Raw genomic sequence first — 14,217 nt, forward strand, 5'->3', positions numbered from 1 at the left:
CCTGTATTTTCATTATTCTTTGTTCTATATCAAGTGCCACACTATTTCCAGTCCTGGTAAGACTTCCATAAACTTCTCTATTCGCCTTTTCTTCTTAGTATCTCTCATTTCGCACTTGTCTGCCTACTTCATTTGTAGCATCATTACGTATCACCAAATTTCATCTGAGCGGATGGTAATGTAGTACTTCAGAACCATATTTCAAGTGATTCCAGTTCTATGTGTGTGAAATCTTATGGGACTTAACTGCGAAGGTTATTAGTCCCTAAGATTACACCCTACTTAACCTAAATTATCCTAAGGACAAACGCACACACCCATGCCCGAGTGAGGACTCGAACCTCCGACAGGACCAGCCGCACAGTCCATGACTGCAGCGCCCTAGACTGCTCGGCTAATCCAGCGTGGCGATTCCAGTTCTAACTTATTCGATTTTTACACAGCGAACCTCATTTCCAAGCAGTGTTACACTCCAATTGAAAAATCGCACAGTCTCTTTGAAACCTATCTTTGATACCAGTAGAACTCTTTTGTTCAACGAAGCATTCGTTTCTTGTCGCGGTAGTGGTGTCTGTAGATTCTGAGAGCGATCTGGGCTGTCACCTGATGGTTGCTTCACAATTTTTCATCCAGTAGATCGCCTTTTAAATCAGAGGTGACTTATTTATGAGACATGTCCAAGGACTGTTTCCTTTTCGATAAATGCGTTAATACTTACCAAATACAGAATTTCAAACCACAATGTCACTGAGAAAACGACATTAGCCGAAGAACGAATGTCAAGAGAGACAGAATTTTGCAGTAAGATTTATGTATGAACTAGAGACATAGAAAACAATGACTCGTCTGAATGCATGAACGTATGGATGTATTTCGTTCCGATTTTCAGCGAATGTAATAAAATCATACCAGAGAATATAAGGCAGGAATTATTATTTCTTTTAAGTCGGCTGTCATAAGAGATGCGACTGGATAATGTGTAAAGTAATAATTCTCATAACGTCGCGAACTTTTATCCACTTAACGCGAGCGTCAGTGTATGGAGTTCAGTGGAGTTTTGAGCACTGCACAGTAAAGCTGTTCTGAAAATATTTTAAGATATAGTTCTCAAAATCGGATGACCGTACCCAAGATTTTTAAAACAACGGCTTACATTCCATAAGCAGAAAGTATATTACTCGATAAAAGCACATTCTATTAGCCAAAAAATTAATGAACAGTAGCTAGTAACACACAATTAACGTAAGTACTATCGACGTAGAAAAAGTGTACGACAATGTAAAATAATGCAAGATATTCGAAATTCTCATAAAATCTGTATAAGCCATCGTAAATATGCAGAATGTATAAGAATCAACAGGGAAAATAAGAATGGAAGGCCAAGCTTGATGTGCTCGGATTAGAAAGAGTGTGTTTCCCCCCTACTGTATGTCGAAGAAGTAACGAAGGAAATAAAAGAAAGGTTCAGGAGTGGGATTAAAATTCAACGTGAAAGTACCGTGATGAAAAAGACTGCTACATTTATATGATAAGTTTTTTTTTATGATTCAACTAGTTTCGAGCCGTAAGAGCGATTGCTTCAGGGATACACATTTCTTTCATAATTTATTTCAAACGACAACCAGTAGATGACCCAACCTTCTTCATCCAATTGTGATAAAAATCGTTTGAAATAAATTATGAAATAAATATTTCATATCCCCGAAGAAGTGGCTGTAACGCCTCGAAACCAGTTGGATCATAAATAAAGATTTATCATACAGTTGAAGTGGTCTGTCTCATCATCGTAGGTTTGTACAGCTGCAGATTCCCACAGTACTACATTTTCTGCAATCAGGATCAAAGGGCATAGATGACAAGATCCGCTACGACAACGCAATACTCAGTGAAAATGGGGAAGAATGGAAGAGCACAATATGCACTCAGAGTAAACTGAGGAAAGACGAAAGTAATAAGAAGCAGCAGGAATTAGAAGAGTGGTACCCTTAACATCAAAATAGGGGATCATGAAGTAGGTGAATTGAACGAATTCTGCTACCTTGGATGTAGCAATGGTGGCATAAAAAGCAGAGTAGCGCCGGCGAAAACGGTATTCCTGGCCAAGAGAAGTCCACTGATACCAAACATGGGACTTAATTTGAGGAACAAATTTCTAAGAATTTGGAGCACAGCGGCGTATGGTAGTGAAACACGAGGTGTGGGAAAACCGGAACAGAAGAGAATCGAAGTGTTTTAGACGTTGTTATAAAAGGATGTCGAAAACTGAATCACTAATAAGGCAAGACATTAGTTATCTGTAAAATCCCGAGGATAGAAATATATGGAAAAAAATGACCGGAAAAAGGGATAGGATTATAGGATTATAGCACATGTTTTAAGCCAGCTGTAGATACTAAAAACTTTGGGGGCCGACAGAGATTCGAATACGTCCAAATCCAACAAATAATTCAGAACGTTGGCTGTTCAGTGTTACTCTGAGATGAAGAGACTGGTACAGTTCAGAAATTCGTGGCGGGCTGCATCAAGCCTTTCAAATGACTGATGATGTGACAAATAATAACATAAAAATAAAAAAAGACGCAAGGAAGAACAGTAACAGACCTTAAGAAAATTACAGTACGCTTTACTGCAGTTCTGGACCGACTCCTTGTCTGTAGATCGCCTGCAAGGCAGTTGCAGAGTTCTTCCGTAAAAGATCGCAAACCCCTTCATGAGCGCTGTCCGTTCTTCAGTTCACAGACAGTCTGTATCGGCAAATGAAACTTGGACTGATTTTAGAGGCAAATGCTTTTGTCAGATGCGTGTTCGTCTAGCGTCGGAAAAGAGGGAATTTCTCAAGAACAACGAACTTTGCTTGCAAATAATTCAATTGGTGGAACTCAAAATACAAGATGGTCAATCAGAGATAAGAACAAAAACAGGATGAATTTAGTGAACAAAAACAGGCTGAATTTAGTGAAGACAATAGGACGCTTTAATGCAATATGTATATGAGGCCTTCACAGTCTTGTAGAGGCTCACTGAAGATTGTTGTCGTTAAACTATGTAAGGAAGGCCAGGTAGAGCTATTGATTCCTTTAAACTGTTTTCTCACTTGAACAGTAACACAAAATTTCACCGGGTATTATCGAAGATTCGCCGGTATCAGTCAACTTCCACTGATATAGAAAAAAACAAAAATTTAGTTCTCTCACTGTTTTCGTGAGTGTTCTGATTCTTACATTTATTTGGTGTTAAACTGGCTGATGGCGGCCAAAACCAGTGATTTATGTTGAAATTTTATGTGATTGTTGTAATGGATAAACAATTTATAAAAATAATTTTGTCATTCACAGATTGGCCTGTATTAGTACAGAACTGCCCTTCTTCGTGAAAGCAACAAGCTGCTTGATGTTGACACACTGGCAGCGAAATTTATTAATGTACCTGAGTAAGAGCCAGCATCCAATGTTATGTTTGACTCAAATTATCGAATAAGTACCGACCAGGAAAACTCTTCTGAGGTTAGCAGCGGTAGAACGGGAACATATATATATTATTTTGTGGTGGACAGATGATAGTTGTTTTCGTTTAATACATCAGAGTAACGTATTAACTACATTTACTACCTTTGTTCCCGCCTCCATAGCCGAATGGTTATCATAGCTGCCTTCGTCGTGGAAGATTCAGCGTTCGATTTCCATTGCCTCCTCAGATTTTTTCTGAGGTAGACATGACTGGTACGGATCCACTCAGTCGTGTGAGACCAGATAGGCTGCTCGCATAAAGATGCAGCGATATCATCGGGATCCATCTACTGTCAATAATGGCTGGAGAGAGACGTGCAGACCGCATGTTCTACTATCGTAGATCTCTACTCATACTGCCTTGTAACCAGTCGGCGAGTCAGAACAGGCCTAAATATAATCAGTGAGTGGTATTTACGTTTACCAATTCTGTAAAGAGTCCAAATTTGACCACGTTCGAAAACAGATTAATTACATGGAAATAAAACCAATTACTATTTGCTTCCATTACGATCCAGTAGCTGGTGCACACAATAATTTTTTTATAGTGTGACATCCCTAAGCAGCTATTTGCAACTATTAATAATTTTCAATAAATAAACTGTTCTAGTCTGCTTTTGTTCTGCTGTATTAAATTACCGGTTCTTGGATTACAAGGCCATTATTAGACATTTACTGACTGTTGTCGTCAAAGAAGTTACTGTGTTTGTAAACGACATTGGAAAACAAGTTACACATCTAGGCTGAAGCACAAACGCACAGTAAATAACGCCTTTGACAGTGTGGTGGTACTGAATATTAAAAAGTAAAATGTTCAACAATATACAAATACAGGGTGTTACAGAAAAGTACGGCCAAACTTTCAGGAAACATTCCTCACACAGCAAGAAAGAAAATATGTTATGTAGACATGTGTCCGGAAACGCTTACTTTCCATGTTAGAGCTCATTTTATTACTTCTCTTCAAATCACATTAATCATGGAATGAAAACACACAGAAACAGAACGAACCAGCGTGACTTCAAAAACTTTGTTACAGGAAATGTTCAAAATGTCCTCCGTTAGCGAGGATACATGCACCCACCCTCCGTCGCATGGAATCCCTGATGCGCTGATGCAGCCCTGGAGAATGGAGTATTGTATCACAGCCGTCCACAATACGAGCACCAAGAGTCTCTATATTTGGTACCGGGGTTGCGTAGACAAGAGCTTTCAAATGCCCCCATAAATGAAAGTCAAGAGGGTTGAGGTCAGAAGAGCGTGGAGGCCATGGAATTGGTCCGCCTCTACCAATCCACCGGTCACCGAATCTGTTGTTGAGAAGCGTACGAACACTTCGACTGAAATCTGCAGGAGCTCCATCGTGCATGAACCACATGTTGTGTGGTACCCGGAAAGGCGCATGTTCTAGCAGCACAGATAGAGTATCCCGTATGAAATCATGATAACGTGCTCCATTGAGCGTAGGTGGAAGAACATGGGGCCCAATCAAGACATCACCAACAATGCCTGCCCAAACGTTCACAGAAATCTGTTTGATGACGTGATTGCACAATTGCGTGCAGATTCTCGTCAACCCACACGTGTTGATTGTGAAAATTTACAATTTGATCACATTGGAACGAAGTCTCATCCGTAAAGAGAACATTTGCACTGAAATGAGGATTGACACATTGTTGGATGAACCATTCGCAGAAGTTTACCCGTGGAGGCCAATCAGCTGCTGATAGTGCCTGCACACGCTGTACATGGTACGGAAACAACTGATTCTCCCGTAGCACTCTCCATACAGCGACGTGGTCAACGTTACCTTGTACAGCAGCAACTTCTCTGGCGCTGACATTAGGGTTATCGTCGACTGCACGAAAAATTGCCTCGTCCATTGCAGGTGTCCTCGTCGTTCTAGGTCTTCCCCAGTAGCGAGTCATAGTCTGGAATCTTCCGTGCTCCCTAAGACGCCTATCAATTGCTTCGAACGTCTTCCTGTCGGGGCACTTTCGTTCTGGAAATCTGTCTCGATACAAACGTACCGCGCCACGGCTATTTCCCCATGCTAATCCATACATCAAATGGGTATCTGCCAACGCCGCATTTGTAAACTTTGCACTGACTGCAAAACCACGTTCGTGATGAACGCTAACCTGTTGATGCTACGTACTGATGTGCTTGATGCTAGTACTGTAGAGCAATGAGTCACATGTCAATAGAAGCACCGAAGTCAACATTACCTTTCTTCAATTGGGCCAACTGGCGGTGAATCGAGGAAATTCAGTACATACTGACGAAACTAAAATGAGCTCTAACATGGAAATTAAGCGTTTCCGGACACATGTCCACATAACATATTTTCTTTATTTGTTTGTGAGGAATGTTTCCTGAAAGTTTGGCCGTACCTTTTTGTAACACCCTGTATAAAATAAAAACGTTACTTGACGAGATAACTTCAAGAGGTATTAACACTGAAAATAATACAAGCACCACTTAAAAGAAAAACTTAAACAGTTGTAACTTCCGACTATATGGATTACATAGGCAGCTTGAATAAGACAAACTCAGTGAGTACCGGAAAATAGGGAAATATGAAGGAACATACAGTGTGGGAAATAATGATGTGAAGTCTAGAGGAAGGGAAGTGTTAAACTGTGTCGGGTCATTTAAGATTAGCTCTGGACTGTGAGAGAGATTTCTGTTAATTTCCAGAGACACCAGCAGATTGAGTTTTTGGCCTTTGTTTGCCAAGTGAAGGACACGGGACGCTGGCTGGTAACTGCGGCCCTCATTCAGTACATGCTCAGCAAATGTCGGAATTCTGCTACCTCCAGCTGCCTTGTCAACTAAATTATTTTATTGGTTTAGTTTATTAGTATAAACTACTACGTAGGCGTGCTTTTCCAGTTTTGTGCTGAAGTTTTTTAGTGGTACTGCCTTTATATTTATTCATAGTTCAACTTTTTACTTTTTACATTGCATTACCAGCACAATGTCGAAGATGTAATTTACTGTTCGTTTGTGCTTCAATCTAGATGTGTAAATTCTTTTCCGATGTCGTTTACAAACATTGTAAATACTTTGCCAACAATAGTTAGTAAAAGTTTGATGATGGCCTTATAAACCGAAAACGGGTTAACACCATAAATTAATACTATAGAATAACAGAAGTTTATTATAATGTTGTTCTACTAAGAACCGACCGAAGGTTCAGTTAACATAATACTTTTCATGTAGCTTCTAGTGGGCTAAATGACTAAGAGCGCCCTTCATACGGAGGTAAAAATAAGGGGAACTGTCACAACGTCAAAAACTTGAAGCCGAAGTCCGTCACCTTAGTTGCCCAAAACTTTACTTGCAGGTGTTTTCATTGTTTCGCCAGCTAGCGTCCTTTAGGGGTGTACTAGTCGTTCTGATTGGAAAGCGTTTCGTTTTATGTATGAAATACAGATTTTCCAGAAGAAAGCAAATGAATAGTGAATGAATAGGATGATAAAGATGACATGTCTGCGGTAATATAATTCATTAGTTGAAATATCACAGATTTTCTAGACTTCAAAAGTTCGGAACATTTAATCTCGTACAACCTCTTTGTTTTCCTGTTCTATAATTCATTGTAAGTCCTTGGATGTTTTTTCTGCTTATTCAAAGTTTCTACCTGAGTTGCATCTTTCTCGGTGTTTATTTGTAAATCAGGTTTAGAACAGTCGGATTAAATTTGTCACACAAGAAACATGTGTCAGTTCTGGGGTACGCGAAACTTATGCTGTAGTTCGTTATGAAAACAGTCGATATTTTCGTGTGAAACAGGGTTTGGAGGATTTTTCTCTCAATATAACAGAGGTAGATTTCGGGTATTAAGTTCATCTGGTAAATATAACAGTTTGCTATCATGAAAGCTATAATGTTATTTGCAACCTCTGTATACATTGATGCACTTTAGATACTGTTTCTCCTTTAAGTATGTTTGGTCTAGCCTTATGTTTTCGTCGGGTGTCTGCATGTGCTTTCCCTGTAGTAACCAGTGCCTTTTTAAGAATAACAAGACACCTGTTGCTGATGCCGTTCAATACCAATAATGCTGGTTGACTTAACTGAACAACCTGTATTTGTTCATCTCTACTGATACGCACGTTATGCTATCATATCATGATAGGCAGCTTCATCTGGACTTTTCTTTGATCTTCTTCCCATCACAGGATTAACACTGATAATTTTAATTAGGTGAGTTTTGTGTATCATAGGAAGCCATTTGATTGAATTCCTTCATAATCTGTTCCTTGTTAGAAATGGAACATTCTGAAAGCATCCCAATCGTAAGGAGTAAGAGCCGTCACCTGTAACGTCACTCATGGCCCGCAATCGTTTTAAAGAATTAAAAATAAGCTCCAACACATTTGTTTTCCTTGTATTCTGCACACACCTTGAATGTTCATCTTAATATTGCGATGTTCTGATACCTTCATTTCACTTAAGAAGTAACAGTCTCGGCAAAAGTAACACATGAGTGGTTTTGCTCATATTAACGAAAAAACTTCTTTTCTAGTCTACTTTGGATGCCAAATGTGGCGCAATTTTATATCTGTGTTAGCTTTACTAATAAGTAATGTAACAGTCGATTTTAGTTTACAATGTGTCAATGACTGGCAAGTATTGTTGGAAAGCCAGTGACATGAAGCTACAGCATTATGAGATGAAATATACAAGGTTAAGAAAAAAGGTCTAAGTAGAAAATGGATCTTAATCGTCATTCTCAAGTATGTCAAAACTTTATCACAGATTTCGAGCACTTTCATAAAAAACCTTAATTATAGTACTTCCATTACTCTTTAATCTAGCATTATGAACTAAATTTTAAATTTTGATCGACTTTGATCGTCATACCCGTGTACCCTTATTCTATATGCACATAATATTTCTTATTACGCAGACTTCTGTTGTAGGTTGTATCTGATAAGTGAATTGTACCAAATTTCATCTCCTCTATAATGGATGATGAATAGTACTATCAGAACTGCGTACTGGTGGCATTTATTGATTTGCAAACTGCTGAGAACGCGCCTACGTTACAGGCACCACATCTACGTATGGCGCCGCCACATTTCGGACTTCATGAAACTGTAGGGACTGAAGCAACATTATTCCATGATGTCCCACAAGAAATTCCGCATTTTTTCAACCGGAACTGGCCGAGATAGAAACTGTATTGCTTTATTTATTGAAAGCCTCTAGTATATAGACAGTTCACCTTTCCCAAGAATCGAGAACCTCGACGATTTCTGCCTATTATAGACATTGGCATTGTCAAGATATCGGTTCCTGGTATCCCAAGACTATCGAGAATGTTTCTATTTTAATTCTGAAGTCGGATAGGAAATGACAAAAGAAATATAATATAGTTGCAGATAAACACTTCTCTGTTGTTTTTTTAATTGTGCTGTGAAACCTGGTATCTCTCCCAATTTCATGATTCTAGGTCAACGGGAAGCCCCTTATAGGTTTAATGAGTGATTTTGCGAGCGTAAAAGTATGTGACGTGAATGACCGTCTTTTGATTGCATTGACTTAGATGCTTACATTTCTTACACCGTCAAGGGACCGTAGACCATAGTACCTGACTTAAATTCGAACTCGATATATCTACCCATCCCTCAGAAAATGAGTTTTTAACAGCCAGAGTGATAGACAGTTAGAGAGACAGACAGAAAGACAACAAAGTGATCCTATAATGGTTCTGTTTTTAATGACTGAGGAACAGAACGCCAAAAAGGAATAATAACAAAGGCGGCAATACATTCCTCAAACGACTTGGATTAATGAAGGATTAAAATTTTACTCCTGGGTGCTTTACAATGCTTCGTTCACTCACTCTGTTAAATGTTCCCATTTTCCTTCGAACAACTACTTGGCCGGTAAATATTATATGAACATTCAAAACACCAAGAAAATCTACTGAAGGCAGTCTTAGTTCAACTACATCGTTCCTTCCGAAGTTTGGACGGAAAACAAACTTTGTTTACATTCAGAATCATTTTTGGGGGAATTTAGTTTAATACATATTACGCATACTACAATTTCGCCTGAAAAATCGATACTGAAATTTGATCATAAACGAGAAACAAGATTTTGATTTTTTTTACTAATCCAAATCGTTCGAGAAATTTGTTTGCCTGGCTTGTTATTATTCTTTGTTGACTGCCTTATTAACCATTCTATTCGTACCAATTCTGTAATGGAAAAAATACATATATAAAAACTTGTAAGATGTGTTTACGAATCGAACACAGGTTCTCTGCTTCTCAGTCGGATGTTTTGAGAACCATTTTTCATATGGGTATACAAGCGACAGATGTAGCAGTTTCTTTTCTCGATTTCTAGTAAAATATGCGAATGCGGCCTCCGCCCCTAATATCTTAACAAAAAATGCTAAATTTTAATTCATGTAATGTTGATCTTCAAAATTGTGAGTCAATTGCGCCTATAGAATTTTGGGGGTAGTTTTCTCGAAAACGGAGGGATCTTCATCCAACATATCTTAGAGAATTTGATTTGGGATTTGTACGCAAGCGAGTTGCCAAATATGAGCCGAAACGATTGGCCCAGTCTGAGACGTTTCCGTCCTCAGGTCCCAATGGACTAGGAAGGTGCTACACGTACCACTGAAGTACGTATCACTACAGACCATTGCCGTCACTGTAGCTCTTCTTCTACTGTGATGCCACGACAGAACAACTAACGTTCCTGTATTTGGGGTACTCTGAAAAGATGGAAATTGAAAACACGGTCGGATACAGATAAGGGGAGTTGCATTATCATTTTACAAAGGTTGAATGTTGTACAACGCTCTAAACGAGTTCCGTTAAATATTTATATTTAAATGACATCACGGACTTTGTTATGAACTACTAGCCGCTGTTTGCTTTCTAGACAAAGAGACATTTTTGGACACATTATCTAAGAATGGAGCAGTAGGTACACAAGCAGAATTCGGCACCACACGTTAGGATTCTGGAGCAAACGGAGTAAACTGAGCAGGGCCTCCCTCATTACACTAACAGGTGCCGTTCTGAATAATTCAGGACAGAAGTATCACAATGTGCATCTCGGGGTGGTGAAAGCATGGTATACGGAACATGATGCTGGAACAGACATTTACGTTCTGAACTGGAATCTATTATGGTTCATCCTGGGCTCGCTCTAACTACTAATAAAAACTCCTGGGTCCTGGTTTGATCTCAGCCACTGCTTGGATTCTGAATGAAAATAATTAGTACGGCGGTCAAAGTCTACCAGAATGTGGAGTCACCCTCATTCTGCCAAAGGCCTCGTCAGAGAGGGTGAGAAGCTGGTAGAGGTACAGGTGTATCACGTGCACCTGTGGTAGGAAAACGTCTCTAGGAGGCGGAAGAATCAGCAATGATCAACAGCATGGTAGTGCAGAAGACAAAGGAAACCGCTGCATTAAAAAGGGTAGTACTTCCCCTCCCCCTCTCCCTCCCCCTTTCCCTTTCCCGGAAATGTGTCTTGTAAAAGAAAAAGTGGCAGAAAGATTTCTCCATTAGCAGGAGATTCGGGATTACTATATCAATCGGATCTCCAGGAGCGTACTGTCTAGGAGAAGGTGACAAGGATAAAAAAATAATAAAGTTAGACATCAACGACAGTGTGATATTCTACGAGCCATAGCGCGTAACATCAGAAGCTTGATAGTGGTACGTAAACTGGAAAATCCCAAAAAAGGAATGTGATGGTTCAGTACAGATGTAGTAGGAATCAGTAAAGTCAAATGGAAAGAAGATAAAATTTTCTGGTCAGCTGAATGTATTAACAGCTGTAGAAAATTTTATAATAGGAGTAGGATTTCTTAATGATTTAATTTTATTTGGTTTCAGGCAAAGCCCATTTCATCAGATATAAGAGGGTAGGATTCGTTATGAATAGAAGTATAAATCAACAACTGGTTCTCGGACCGGGGCTCGATCATGGGTGCCTGACTGTCGCTGTCCACTGTGCGAGATGCCCTTATAGTCGGACTCTGATCTTTAGCTTGCCACCAATTTCTCACTATGTTCCACCTGCTAGAGTGGCATTAGTGCAGCAGTGTCGTGGGAGAGTGTCTGTGGAGATTCGGAGGAAGGGAGATGAGGTAATGACTAGTGAGATAATGAGATAACTAATTGCTCAAGTGATGGGTCCAGGCTGGCGAACTGCACAAGTTCGGAGTTTCGATTGGCGGTCCGTGTGTGTAATTAAATCATAGGTGTTCATCATAGGATAACTCGCTGATAAAGGTTAGAAATATGTCATGTTGGCGTAATGAGATTATGAGCGGCTTCGGTGGGAGTAGCGAGGTCAGCTACCGACATTTATGGGTCAACGACGTGATGTTTTCGATATGGTTGCAACATTTTTGTTATGAACTTGTCCTTACTATGATTGTCTGGACTCACTCAATAAAAACTGCCTTTAAAGCTGCTAATGTGTTCCTGACTTGCTGATTTTGAATTTCGTTTACCAAGTTTTCAGTATTGTCAACGGCCTTGCCGCAGTGGTAACACCGGTTTCCGTCACATCATCGAAATTAAGCGCTGCCGGGCCGGGTTAACACTTGGATGGGTGACCATCCGGTCTCCCGAGTGCTGTTGGCAAATGGGCTACACTCAGCCCTTGTGAGGCAGACTGAGGATCTACTTGATTAGGAAGTAGCGCCTGTGGTCTCGTAAACTGTCATACGGCCGGGATGCCCCTCCGTATCCGCGTCCAGTGGCCCTTGTGAACTGAGGATGACACTGCGGCCGGTCGGTACTGTTGGGCCTTCATGACATTTTCGAGCGGAGTTTAGTTCAGTTCTTTAAAGTTTTCAGTATTTCGGTAGTTCTTTCTTCACCGTCGTAAACCATTTATTCCAGATGTACTGTAATAGCTGAAAATATTTCTCGCCATGTGTAATTCATCAGTAGGTTCTCATCTTCTACGAGTGCAACACAGTTCACATAATGTTTCGTTTCCATTTTTAGATTTTAATCGCCCGTTCTACTTCAGTCCCTGAAAACATTTTTTCGTAATATTTTTATTTCACAAGATTGTGTCCTGAAAAACCGTTTTCTTCTTCTCAATGATTTTTCTTCATTTTAACATTTGAAGTCTTTTTTTACAACAGCCAGTTCAGTCCCTTCAGAATCCTGCATGCTAGTACGGCATATTTCTTGCATTCGGCAAAAATTTCATTAACAATTATTCTTTAATACTTGTTCTGTACGCTGTAACGAAGTTTATATTATTTCGGTTACTTTCCTGCTGTTGATCAAGAGCCATTCTCAATGACTGACTGAATGTTAAACTAAATATTCTTGTCGCATCAGATAAAGATAGAAAACATTGGTCGTCCATAGGAACTACTTAAACTTTGCCTGCACTAAGAGGCAAAATTTCAGTTGAAAAGTCGAGTAATAGTCGAAATATTAATCTACAAAGAAATATTTTATGTTCCGTTTACAGCGGAAAGTAACCACTAAGTTCTCGAATGTCTATCGTAAGTATATTACGAAACTGTATTCCAGTTTTAAGTTTAAGATTATACAGTTCTGCCATTGAAAAAAAAATAGCAATTTGCGTTCATATCCACCGTAAAATATGAAATTATTCTGCTGTGATGCGATAAAGGGGTCTATTAACATTTTAAATTTCCTGTGTCTCCAGTTAATATAAACATAAGGGGCTATCAAAAAGATTTGCTTCTGGTGATTTTGTTGCAGCGTGTGTGCAACGTAGCGCGACTCCGATGTGGGTATACAAGCAACGACATACGGGGAATGGATCAGCGTGGCATTCGTCTCTTTCCGACGCGCGTGGGGTAAATTGTGGAAACGTGACGTATGGCGACGTTATTACCATATGCCTCTAAACAGGATCGACGAGCTGCTATACTTTTCTTGGCTGCCCAAGGATATCCATTGGAGACACTCATCGGAGACTGAGGAACGTGTATAGGGCAGCCTATTATCGTTGTGGAATGGTGCCCGAAGTTCTGTGCTGCTCGCGATCCTATTCGAGACGCCGATCAATCTGGAAGGCCAGCAGAAGTTACACCTACTCAAGTGGGACACATTCTATAACTCGCCCTATACTCCTGATCTCTCTCCATGCGGTTACCACACTAGCTCTCTTGAAAGAGACCTTGGAGAGTCGACGATTCGTGTCTGACGAGGATATACGGCAGGCGATTACGAATTTCTTCACGCAGCAGGAGACGCTGTTTTGCCAGATGCATCGTTTGGATTGCCTCAATGGATGACTGGCGTACCGGTTGAAATGATTCCAATGGCTGTGATCACTATGGGACTTAACATCTGAGGTCGTAAGCCCCTAGAACTTAGAACTGCTTACACATAACTAACCTAAGGACATCTCACACATCCATGCGTGAGGCAATTTCGAACCTGCCACGATTCGGAACAGTACCTACACTACTGGCCATTAAAATTGCTATACCACTAAGATGACGTGCTACAGAGGCGAAATTTAACTGACAAGAAGAAGATGCTGTGATATGCAAATGATTACCTATTCAGAGCATTCACACAAGGGTGGCGCCGGTGGCGACACATACAACGTGCTGACATGAGGAAAGTTTCCAACCGATTTCTCATACTCAAACAACAGCTGACCGGCGTTGCGTGGTAAAATGTTGTTGTGATGCCTCTTGTGAGAAGGAGAAATGCGT

This window comes from Schistocerca gregaria, chromosome 1, assembly GCF_023897955.1.
Source record: "Schistocerca gregaria isolate iqSchGreg1 chromosome 1, iqSchGreg1.2, whole genome shotgun sequence".
NCBI classification, from domain to species: domain Eukaryota; kingdom Metazoa; phylum Arthropoda; class Insecta; order Orthoptera; family Acrididae; genus Schistocerca; species Schistocerca gregaria.